We start from the raw sequence: 12,446 nt of genomic DNA on the forward strand, positions 1-12,446 counted from the left end.
TATATAATTCCATGATCTCGTATCATCACATAGCCTATACCATACCAATGCGTCTCCCTTCAAAGATAAAGGGAAGACCTTCTTCTTAGCAACATCATCGGGTATACCTGCAAGCTTAAATAATCCACAAACTTCATCCACATATATTAGGTGTTCATCAGGATGCTTTGTTCCATCTCCGGTAAAAGGATTAGCTAGCAGTTTTTCTATCATACCCGAAGGATACTCATAAGGAATTTCATTTTCAATAGGTTCAGTACGTTGAGGAGCAACTATTTGCTCTACTAGTCGGGGTGAAGATACCACGAACAAGCCCCTCAGAGGATTACTTTCCATAGTAACAAGTGACAGTAAATGTCAGCACACTATATAAATTTTTCATTACCAAATTCCACCTACCAAAGGCGCTTCATTCCCCGGCAACGGTGCCAGAAAAGAGTCTTGATGACCCACACGTATAGGGGATCTGTCGTAGTCCTTTCGATAAGTAAGAGTGTCGAACCCAACGAGGAGCAGAAGGAAATGATAAGCGGTTTTCAGCAAGGTATTCTCTGCAAGTACTGAAATAAGTGGTAACAGATAGTTTTGTGATGAGATAATTTGTAACGAGCAACAAGTAAAAAAGTAAATAAAGTGCAGCAAGGTGGCCCAATCCTTTTTGTAGCAAAGGACAAGCCTGGACAAACTCTTATATAAGGAAAAGCGCTCCCGAGGACACATGGGAATATCGTCAAGCTAGTTTTCATCACGTTCATATGATTCGCGTTCGGTACTTTGATAATTTGACATGTGGGTGGAACGGTGCTTGGGTGCTGTTCTTACTTGAACAAGCATCCCACTTATGATTAACCTCTATTGCAAGCATCCGCAACTACAACAAAAGTATTAAGGTAAACCTAACCATAGCATGAAACATATGGATCCAAATCAGCCCCTTACGAAGCAACGCATAAACTAGGGTTTAAGCTTCTGTCACTCTAGCAACCCATCATCTACTTATTACTTCCCAATGCCTTCCTCTAGGTCCAAATAATGGTGAAGTGTTATGTAGTCGATGTTCACATAACACCACTAGAGGGTAGACAACATACATCTCATTAAAATATCGAATGAATACCAAATTCACATGACTACTAATAGCAAGACTTCTCCCTTGTCCTCAGGAACAAACGTAACTACTCACAAAGTATATTCATGTTCATAATTAGAGGGGTAATAATATGCATAAAGGATCTGAACATATTATCTTCCACCAATTAAACCAACTAGCATCAACTACAAGGAGTAATTAACACTACTAGCAACCTACTAGCACCAATCCCGGACTTGGAGACAAGAATTGGATACAAGAGATGAACTAGGGTTTTGAGATGAGATGGTGTTGATGAAGATGTTGATGGAGATTGCCCTCTCCCGATGAGAGGAGCGTTGGTGATGACGATGGCGATGATTTCCCCCTCCGGGAGGGAAGTTTCCCCGGCAGAACAACTCTGCCGGAGCCTTAGATTGGATCCGCCAAGGTTCCGCCTCATAGCGGCGGAGTTTCGTCCCAAAAGGTTTCTTATCCTTTTTTCTCGACAAAAGACTTCATATGGGAGAAGATGGTCATCGGAGAGCCACCAGGGGGCCCACGAGGTAGGGGGCGTGCCCTAGGGGGGCGCCCCCCACCCTCATGGAAAGGGTGTGGGCCCATGGTCTTCATCTTTGGCGAGGATTTTCCATTATTTATTATAAGGTATTCCGTGGAGTTTCAGGACTTTTGGAGTTGTGCAGAATAGGTCTCTAATATTTGCTCCTTTTCCAGCCCAGAATTCCAGCAGCCGGCATTCTCCCTCCTTATGTAAACCTTGTAAAATAAGAGAGAATAGCCATAAGTATTGTGACATAATGTGAAATAACAGCCCATAATGCAATAAATATCGATGTAAAAGCATGATGCAAAATGGACGTATCAGATGTGCATCCAACGGACGTCGTACTTCTTCAATCTCTGCTCTTCCTGCTCCAGCCGCTCAAACAAGCACCGGCGGAACTGCCTGCTCTCTCCTCCCTGCGGCCGGCTGTGCTGCCGCGCAGGCCTCACCGCCCTACCGTACTCCCATCACTGGCCTAGCCATCCCTGTACTCACCCACACCTGCTGTTATTCTCCGGCGACGGTAGACGAACCAGTAAGCCCTCGTACAGTCGTACTCCCCTCCGCGTGAGAAACAACTGCCGAGTCTTCCCTGCCTCCGTGTCGTTCCCTTCCTAGGCCTCGCCGCCGTCCACCGCCCTAGTGCTCTCCGCGCGGCCTGGTCAACGACCGACATGCATCTGAAGTGGATTGTATGTGGAGAGGCTGACAGCTGGGTCCACGGCCGCACGCAAGGAAATGCCTCTTTATTACGCGCAAAATAATGATTCCTCCACCTGACATCTCGGACCCACCGAAAGGGCCTCTGTATTTCGTGAAAAAAAGTTACCACCGCTGACAGCTTGGACCCACTAGTTATATCTTTGCACGCAAGGAAGTGCCTCCTTATTACGCACAAAAAATGAATACTCCCCCTGCTAGCTGGGACCCAGTATAGTGGCAGGCTGACTTGTGGGCCTACTAAGTTGACGGGGACGGAGGGCTTTGTCAACTTAGTCAATATGCATGATTCTAGATCCAGTGACCGTACGATGTCCATCCAATAGCCATAGTGCTTCTTCAACCTCTGGTCTTCTTGCTCCAGCCACCCAAACCAGCGCCGGTCGTGCCTAGTGCTCCTGCCTCCCGTGGCCGGCCACGATCCGGCGGAGGCCCCACCGCCCCCTACTACTCCCACCGCTACCCAGGCCATCCCTCTACTCACCCACACCCCCTGTTATTCTGCGGCGATGGCAGCCTCACACCGCAGCGAACCAGTGAACCCTCATACTCCTCTACGCGTGGGCATCCACTGCCGCGTCTTCCCCGGCTCCACGTCGTCCCCTTCCTAGGCCTCGCCGTCGTCCGCCGCCCTGGTGCTCTCGGCGCAGCGTGGTCAACATGGTCAAGGAACGACTTCCATCGAAAGAGTACTGTACGTGGAGAGGCTGACAGCTGGGTCCACGGCAGCCGCAAGGAAGTGCCTCCTTATTATGCGGAAAATAATTATTCCTTCACCTGACAGCAGGGACCCACCGGACGGGCCACCGTATTTGGCAAAAAAATGTTTCCCCCCTGACTGTTGGGACCCACCGGACGGGCCATCGTATTTCATGAAAAAAAACGTCCCCCCACTGTCAGCTTGGACCCATCAGAAGTGCCTCCTTATTATGCACAAAAAAATGAATACTCCCCCTGCTAGTTGGGACCCACCTTGGTGGGTGGCTGACTTGTGGGCCTACTAAGTTGACTGGGACGGAGTGCTTTGTCAACTTAGTCAATATGAACGATTCTAGCTCAAGTGACCGTACGATGTCCATCCAACGGCCGTAGTGCTTCTTCAACCTCTGGTCTTCTTGCTCCAGCCGCCCAACGCACCGCCGGTCATGCCGTATGCTCCTGCCTCCCGTGGTCGGCTGTGCTGCCGCGGAGGCCTCACCGCCCCCTACTACTCCCACCGCTGGCCAAGCCCTGCGGCAACGGCAGCCTCACACCGCAGTCGAACAAGTGAACCCTCGTACTCCTCTTCGCGCGGGCTTCCACTGTCGCGTCTTCCCCGGCTCCGCATCGTCCCCTTCCTAGGCCTGGCCGTCGTCCACCGCCCTGGTGCTCTCGGCGCGGCGTGGTCAACGTGGTCAAGGAACGGCTTCCATCGGACGTGGATTGTACGTGGAGAGGCTGACAGCTGGGTCCAAGACCGCAGCAAGGAAGTACCTCCTTATTACGTGCAAAATAATTATTCCTCCACCTGACAGCGGGGACCCACCGGACGGGACATCATATTTTGCGGAAAAAAACGTTTCCCTCTGACTGCTGGGACCCACCAGCTACATCTTCGCACGCAAGGAAGTGTGTCCAGGCAAAAAACGATTCGCCCCCTTGACTGCTGGGACCCACCAGCTACATCTTCGCACATAAGGAAGTGCCTGACAATCGGGACCCACCTGATCGAAGCGTACGTAGCGTTGTCATTCTGGTCACGAGCGTGTACGTACATACTGGTCGATGTAGAGGCGTGCACGTGTCATAGTAGAGGCGCGCACGTAGCATGTACACGTACGTACAACGGCCAGTGTGCAAGAAAGAAAATATAGCCACGTAGGTACATACGGGCAGGGTCTGGAACGCCTACTCGCGCATACGTATGGCCAGGGCTCGTGTACATGGCTGGGTCGGAATGGAGAAACAGGGTCGTCGTCGTGTTCATGGGGAGCCAACCGGCTGGGTCGGAATGGAATGCGTCGTCGTGTTCATCGGGAGGGCTTGGATGGAACAGCCGATGGAAACGAGGCCTGGCATACCGCAGAACGGAGGAAATGGCCTTGTGTTCGACCGGACATGGTCGAAACGGGATCCTGTTCATCGGGAAGGGTCTGGCGTACCGCAAAACGGAGGAAACGGACCTCCTACAGTCGAAATGGGGGTCCTATTGATCGGGAGGGGTGTGGCGTACCGCAAAATGGAGGAAACGGACTTGTGTTGGAGCGCTACGGTCAAAACGGGGGTCCTATTCATCGGGAGGGGTGTGGCGTACCGCAAAACGGGACTCCACAGGACACTGTTCACCTCCACCGTAGACCCCCTCCAGCCTCCACGGGCTACTGTTCATCCACCGTCGACCTCCTCCAGCCTCCACCTGCGACTGTTCATCCACGGGCTCCTGTTCATCCAGCCTCCACCGCCCGCTACTCCACCGGCTACTAGTCAACCAGCCCTCTCCACTGGCTCCTATTCAACCACCCCTCCACGGGCTACTGTTCATCCAGCCCTCCACCGTCTAATGCTCATCCAGCCCTCCACGGGGTGGTCCTGTTCATCCTGCCCACCACGGGGTCCTATTCATCCAGCCCCAACCGGCTCGATCGATCGGGGTCCTGTTCATCCAGAGGCAACACCACGGGGTCCTGTTCATCCACCCTAGGCCTAGGCATTCGGTAGAAACCGAAAATTCGCTTTCTACTGTTCGGTTATTTTATGAATTCGGTTAGCAAGGGTGAAAACCGAAATAGACAGCAAAAATCAACTAACCAAAAATTCGATTAACCAATTTTTCGGTTTGGTTTTCGGTTTTAACCGAATTAGGGACCATATACAGGAAATATTTTTTACAGCATGCATTTTCTAGGCGTGAGCTAACTGTTGTACTCCTTATTCTTATTCCTATTAGAGCCCGCCTTCTTAAGTAACCAAGCTCACTGTCTCATCCCCTGTAGCTAGGTGAGGTGGGATAAAACCAAGTGAAGTGATGTGCGGCTACTGGCGCTGGCTGGGAGAAACTATATTATACAAAGTGTGGGCCTTGGAGAGTTGCATGTAACGTGTGGCAGGCCTAGGAGAGGAGCAAGGCCACCCCTGACTCGCATGCACGTAGTTGCTAGGCCCAAGTAGTTGTATGTACGTGGTAACATGGGCGCTAGGATTTTGTGTGTTCGACCAGCTTACTTCGATTTGTTTATTCGGTGAACGGTATAAAACCGAAATGGCCGAACTTAGTTCGGTTAGTATAAGTGAAACCGAATTTTACTGTAGCAGCATGAAAAACCGAAAATTCGGTTTTTCAGTTCGGTCTTCGGTTCGTCGGTTTTTATGCCCACCCCTAATCCCCCCCCACCGGGAACTATTCATCCAACCCCCCCCCCTCAGCAACGCTCACTGTTCATCCAGAGGCAGCATCGATCGGCTTCAGTTAGCAGCAGTAGCGAAGGAATCACTCGATCGGGTTCAGTTAACAGCCATCGATCGATCGCTCAGGTTCAGTAACACGTAGCCTGCAGTGCAATCGCTCAGGTTTAGTTAGAGCCCAACGCCTCGCACCCATGCGCGTGCGTGTATGAGAGAAACACGCATCGGTCGGCCCTGACCACCCACTGTAACCGGGAACACCCCGATATTTTCCTCGCCCTCGCTTCTACCACGGTTTTTTCCGTCATGGACGGCCCAAAGAATGTCATGCAGCTGCGTCTCCGGCCCGCCCAAGATGAAAAGCCCATTTTCTATCATGATTTTTTGTCATGGAAGTAGGACCCCACCACATCTATGATGATACCGGGTTTTGTCACAATTATCGTCATAGAAGTGTCATAAGTATGACAGAAAAAAAATTCGTTCGGCCCAAAATGTCACGGATGTGTCTTTTTTTGTAGTGATATCAAGATATGCGTTCATTGGGGCGGTCACCCGAGTTGGAACCAAATCCATCAGCTCGTCAAGTGGTTTAAACCCTTGAGATGTGTACAACTCCTGATAGAACTGCTGCACTTCAATCCTGTCATCCTCCAGTGTTTGACAAACTGACCCATTTGCATGCACAAGTCGTTCAATATTATTCATTGTTCTTCGTTGCGCTGCTTGTGCGTGAAAAAATTACATATTTTGATCTCCTTCGCGCAGGTACGGCACTGTAGACCATTGACGCATCCATGTTTCCTCTTGATGAATTGCCTCATGAAGCTTTTTAACTGTGGCCTTTTCTTCGTCAGTGGGACCTCTTCCAGCAGCTCGACTCCTCGGACGATTCAACTTTTCATGAAGTTTCCTAACTGTGGCCGTCAAGCTACCTCATGCACCCCATGCAGTTAATGAGCTCTGCATGCCATGGAGCGCATGAAGAACTCCAGCCAGACCCTGCGGATCGGCCCCCTTTTGCTAGTTATTCAGGACAACACTATCATAGTCTGCATGTGTCTGCCACACATCCTCGTAGCGAAATTGTTTCGCTCCTCTTCTTCTTCCGTCAACCACATATTCCTGCAGCTCAACCAGTACAAAGACATGGTCAGATTTCGTGGTACTAATGTACCAAACTCTAGTATGACCGAAACAATTAATGAACGCCGGATTCCCGAAGGCTCTATCCAGTCGAGCTTTTACATTGTCATCACCTGCTTGGCCATTATCCCATGTATGCTCCATTCCAGACCACCCTAGGTCCTGGAACAAGCACTCACCTATTACGTCTCGTAACGCCTAATGAAGCTATGTATCTAGGGTAGGGTCATGGATCTGTCCAACATACCCTCCCCAAGGACATCTCTACAAAGAATCAGAAGCAGTCGAAGAGAAAACATCATCCACTCGACCATGAAGGTGTGCTCACTCGACCACCTTGAAGACACTCGACCACCAGAAGATGAGAAACCCTCCACTCTGCAACGGTCATGACTTAAACCATAGCTTTATGGGAATTTATAACACTTTATTGTAGACGTTACCAGTAACGCCCCCACCTTTATGAACATTGAACCCTGTGTAACAGAGGGGAGCTGGGGTCCTGGCGCACTCTATATAAGCCACCCCCCTCCTCTGGGACAAGGGTTCGCACTTTCTATAATTCACACACATATATTCAATCGACCGCCTCAGGGCTCCGAGACGTAGGGTTGTTACTTCCTCCGAGAAGGGCCTGAACTCGTAAAACTTGTGTGTACAACTCCTCCATAGCTAGGATCTTGCCTCTACATTCTCACCCCCCCTACTCTACTGTCAGTCTTAGAACCACGACAGTTGGCGCCCACCATGGGGCAGGTGTCTTAGCGACTTGTGGGAGAAGTTGCAATTTTTCCGATCCCCTTCATCATGGTTCCAGGCGGAGGTTTGGTTGAGGGCCGCGAGATCCATCTCGGTGCGCTCGTGTTTGTCGCCGATGACTCCGCTTGGCTTCAGGAGGCTCCACTCGACGCCGACGCGCTCCCCGCCCGCGGGGTGACGCACTTTCGCGCGTGTGTCCGTGGCGTCCTCCTGCGGCAACCGTCGACCCAGTACCAGTCGACTCCAGCAGCCTTCCCCCTACCTGCGGCTCGCCGGAGAAAACGCTCCGGTCGGTCGAGGCTTCAGCGGTGGGTGAGGCATGCGGTGGCCCGCCAGTCGGCCACCCCTCAAGTCACGGCGATCGAGCCCGATGAAACTCTCTACGGCCTGTTCGATCTGTCGACTGGCTCCATAGAGACCGCATCCGAGTGCGACAGCAGCGACCCAGCGGCTGAAGTTCTTATGGTAAATGGACCATGCAGCCCTCCTGGCTTCAATCGTGAAGACGGAGGCGACGGGAACGGCGATCTGTCGCGCGTTCACGAGGAGTACCGCCCTGAACCCCTCTCCTCGCACCAGAGGGAGGAACTTCGCCGCCGGAACATGGATGCATTGCATACTCCTATAGTTGGAGAAACCCCTAAGGCCCAGGACTTGGAGCAGGTGCGCTTGGCCAACCTGGCTGAGCGCACTCGACTGGAGAACCTCCAGCGCGCACTGGACGATCGCGCTCGGCAGCGCGCTCCTGAATCCAGTCGACGCCAGCTTTTTCCTCCTCCGACTCAGGTATACCGAACCCCGATCTAGAATTTGGCTGCTGCTGCCCGAATAGCGGGGTCGATCCAACCCTCCCAATCAGAAGCTGGTCGAGGTCTGGTGCAGATCCGAGCGTTGCTCCGGGCGGCGGGATAACAGAATACGGTTGTATCTCAGTCGCAGGATAGGATCCACAGCAGATCCATGATGGCAGACACAGTTCAGTCGGCCCATAGCCCAAGATCGCCTCCGAGGCGTGAGGGACGTGGGGATCGACGAGATCAGTACAGAAACCGAGAGCAGTATGATTGCCGAGTCAATCGTGATGATCGTCGTCGAGTGCTCATGCCTCCCCCAAGGAGCGGGTCGTACGTGCCTCGGCAGCATGAAGACAGACGCCCTCACAGTGTCGGGCGAGGTATTCCAATCGACCCCAGAGAGCCAGGCTTTGATGCGAGATCTATTCTCATGCAGGTCTTGGTCGACAGAAACAGAGCTCATCAAGAGGGCCATGATAGAGATCCACAAACCAGCAACAGGGTGCATGTATCTGGTCCAGAGTGCTTCAGCAGAGCTATCAGAGCTGCGGTGATTCCCCCCAACTTCAAGTTGGCGTCTGGAGTTAGTAAGTTCACCGGAGAGTCCAAGCCTGACACTTGGCTTGAAGACTATCGAGTGGCTGTCCAGATTGGTGGCGGAAATGATGAAGTGGCCATGAAACACCTTCCTCTGATGTTGGAGGGCTCAGCTAGAGCATGGCTGAATCAGTTAGCGTTTGGCAGCATCTATACTTGGGAAGATCTCGCCCGAGTGTTTGTCAGAACATTCGAGGGCACTTGCAAACGGCCGGCAGGTTTGACAGAGTTGCATTGTTGTGTTCAGAAGCCGAATGAAACTTTGAGGGATTATATCCAGAGATGGATCACCCTGCACCACACGGTAGAAGATGTGTCAGATCATCAGGCAATTTGTGCCTTTAAGGAAGGCGTCAGGTATCGAGAGTTGAATATGAAGTTCGGCCAGACAGGAAATATGACTCTGGCTCGGATGATAGAAATTGCCACCAAGTATGCCAATGGTGAAGAAGAAGAGCAACTCCAGAGCGACAAGCACAAAGCAGTCGCCCATGAAACCGGAGGAGGACACTCCGGTCGGAAACAGAAGCGCAAGGCCGAGCCAGCTGCTCCGGGTGAAGCCTTGACTGTGGTTCAAGGAAAGTTCAAGCAGAAGCCCAAAGGGCCGTGGAACCCCAAGAAAGTAAAAGATCAAGATGGGAATGACGTGTTGGATCTGCCGTGCCATATCCACGCCAAAAAGATGAAGAAGGTAATTTCATTTACCCGAGGCACACCACTCGGCAGTGTCGGCTCCTAATCCAGCAGTTCCGAGAGAAACAGCCCCAAGGAAAAGGAGAAAGAAGCGGACAAGGCTGAGGATGAGGAAGAGGATGATGATGGTTATCCCCACGTGAATTCCACTCTGATGATTTTTGCTGACGTTGAGAGTAAAAGTCGATTGAAAGTCATCAACAGAGAAATGAACATAGTCGCTCCGACGACACCTAGTTACTTGAAGTGGTCACAGACTACCATTACATTCGACCAGTCTGATCATCCAGCGCACATCGCCACCCCTGGGAGGCAAGCACTGGTGGTCGACCCGGTGGTCGAAGGCACTCGACTGGCAAAGGTCCTGATGGACGGTGGCAGTGGCCTGAACATACTGTATGCAGAAACGTTGAAGGGAATGGGCATTCCGATGTCCAGACTCAGTGAAAGCCATATGAGTTTCCATGGGTTCATTCCAGGCAAGAAGGCTACATCCCTCGGTCAGATTGCACTCGATGTGGTTTTCGGTGATTCTAAAAATTACCGGAAAGAAAAGTTGACGTTTGAAGTTGTGGATTTCCAGAGTGCTTATCATGCAATTCTGGGCAGGCCAACTTATGCGCGATTTATGGCTCGACCATGTTACGTGTACCTCAAACTGAAGATGCCTGGTCCCAGAGGAGTGATCACTATCTCTGGTAATCGGAAGAAGGCAGAAGAGTGCTTCCAGAAGGGCTCAAAGATCGCCGATGCCTAGATGGCCGTGGTAGAATTGCAAGAATGCCAGAAAAATGCAGATCCGAGTGACTTGCTGCGAGCCAAGAAGCCAGCCACAGATTCAGCATTCCAGTCGTCTGGTGAAACGAAGTCGATTCACATTCACCCGACAAATCCCAATGCTGCTCCGACTCACATTTCAACCTCACTCGACTCCAAATAGGAAGAAGCGCTCATCCAGTTCCTCCGTGAGAACTGGGACATCTTTGCATGGAAGCCTTCTGACATGCCGGGTGTTCCCAGGGGACTGGCTAAGCATCGTTTGCGAGTCGACCCGAAGGTGAAACCAGTTAAAGAGCATCTTCGACGGTCCGCCGTCCAGAAAAGAAAGGCAAACGGTGAAGAGGTGGCTCGACTTTTGGCAGCTGAGTTTATCCAAGAGATTTATCACTCCGAGTGGTTAGCCAATGTTGTCATGGTCCCAAAGAAAGATGACTCACTTCGTATGTGTATTGATTTCAAGCATATCAATCGGGCCTGCCCGAAAGATCACTTCCCTCTCCCTCGCATCGATCAGATAGTCGACTCGACTGCAGGGTGCGAGCGTTTGTCCTTTTTGGATGCCTACTCCGGGTACCACCAGATCTGTCTGTACGGACCTGATGAAATAAAGACAGCTTTTATCACCCCGTTTGGGTGCTTCTGTTATGTCACAATGCCATTCGGTTTGAAGAACGCCGGAGTCACATTCCTGCGGATGATTCAGAAGTGCTTGCTCACTCAGATCAGTCGGAATGTGGAAGCATACATGGATGACATTGTGGTCAAGTCACGTAAAGGTTCCGACCTACTGACTGACCTTGCTGAAACCTTTGCCAACCTCAGAAGGTATGATATCAAGCTCAATCCATCAAAGTGCACGTTTGGAGTTCCAGGCGGAAAGTTACTCGGTTTTCTTGTTTCTGAACGAGGAATCGATGCTAACCCAGAGAAAGTAGGCGCTATACTCCGAATGAAACGCCCTGTGTGTGTGCATGATGTCCAGAAGCTTACTGGTTGCTTGGCCGCCCTAAGTCGATTCATTTCTCGCCTCGGTGAAAAGGTGCTGCCTCTTTACCGACTGATGAAGAAATCAGACAAGTTCGAGTGGACCCCAGAAGCTGATGCAGCGTTTGCAGAGCTAAAAGCCATGCTTTCCACCCAGACGGTGCTTGCTGCTCCAATCAGCAAAGAGCCTCTACTGCTTTATATAGCAGCCACTGGACAAGTCGTCAGTACAGTACTTACGGTTGAGCGGGAAGAAGAAGGAAAAGCTTATAAGGTTCAACGTCCAGTTTATTATATTTCTGAAGTCCTGACCCCGTCAAAGCAGAGATATCCTCATTATCAGAAGCTTGTCTATGGGATTTACATGACCACGAATAAGGTTGCACACTATTTTTTGGATCACTCTGTTACAGTCGTCAGCGACGCTCCATTGTCAGAGATTCTGCACAACAGAGATGCAACTGGTCGAGTGGCCAAATGGGCGATTGAACTCCTTCCCTTGGATATCAAGTTTGAGGCAAAGAAAGCTATCAAGTCCCAAGCAATAGCAGATTTCCTCGCCGAGTGGATCGAACAGCAACTGCCGACTCAAGTTCACTCTGAGCACTGGACCATGTTCTTTGACGGATCCAAAATGCTGAACGGTTCTGGTGCTGGAGTAGTTCTAGTATCCCCCCGAGGAGACAAGCTCAGATATGTCCTCCAGATTCACTTTGATTCCTCCAACAATGAAGCAGAATATGAAGCACTCCTGTATGGGTTACGCAGGGCCATCTCACTCGGCGTCCGTCACCTCATGGTCTATGGCGACTCAGATTTGGTAGTTAATCAAGTGATGAAGGAGTGGGATGTCAGAAGCCCAGCCATGACTGGTTACTGCAATGCGGTGAGAAAGCTTAAGAAGAAGTTTGAGGGGTTAGAACTCCACCACATACCCTGACTGAAAAATCAAGCAGCC

Source organism: Triticum urartu, chromosome 3 (genome assembly GCF_003073215.2).
Source record: "Triticum urartu cultivar G1812 chromosome 3, Tu2.1, whole genome shotgun sequence".
Lineage (NCBI taxonomy): Eukaryota > Viridiplantae > Streptophyta > Magnoliopsida > Poales > Poaceae > Triticum > Triticum urartu.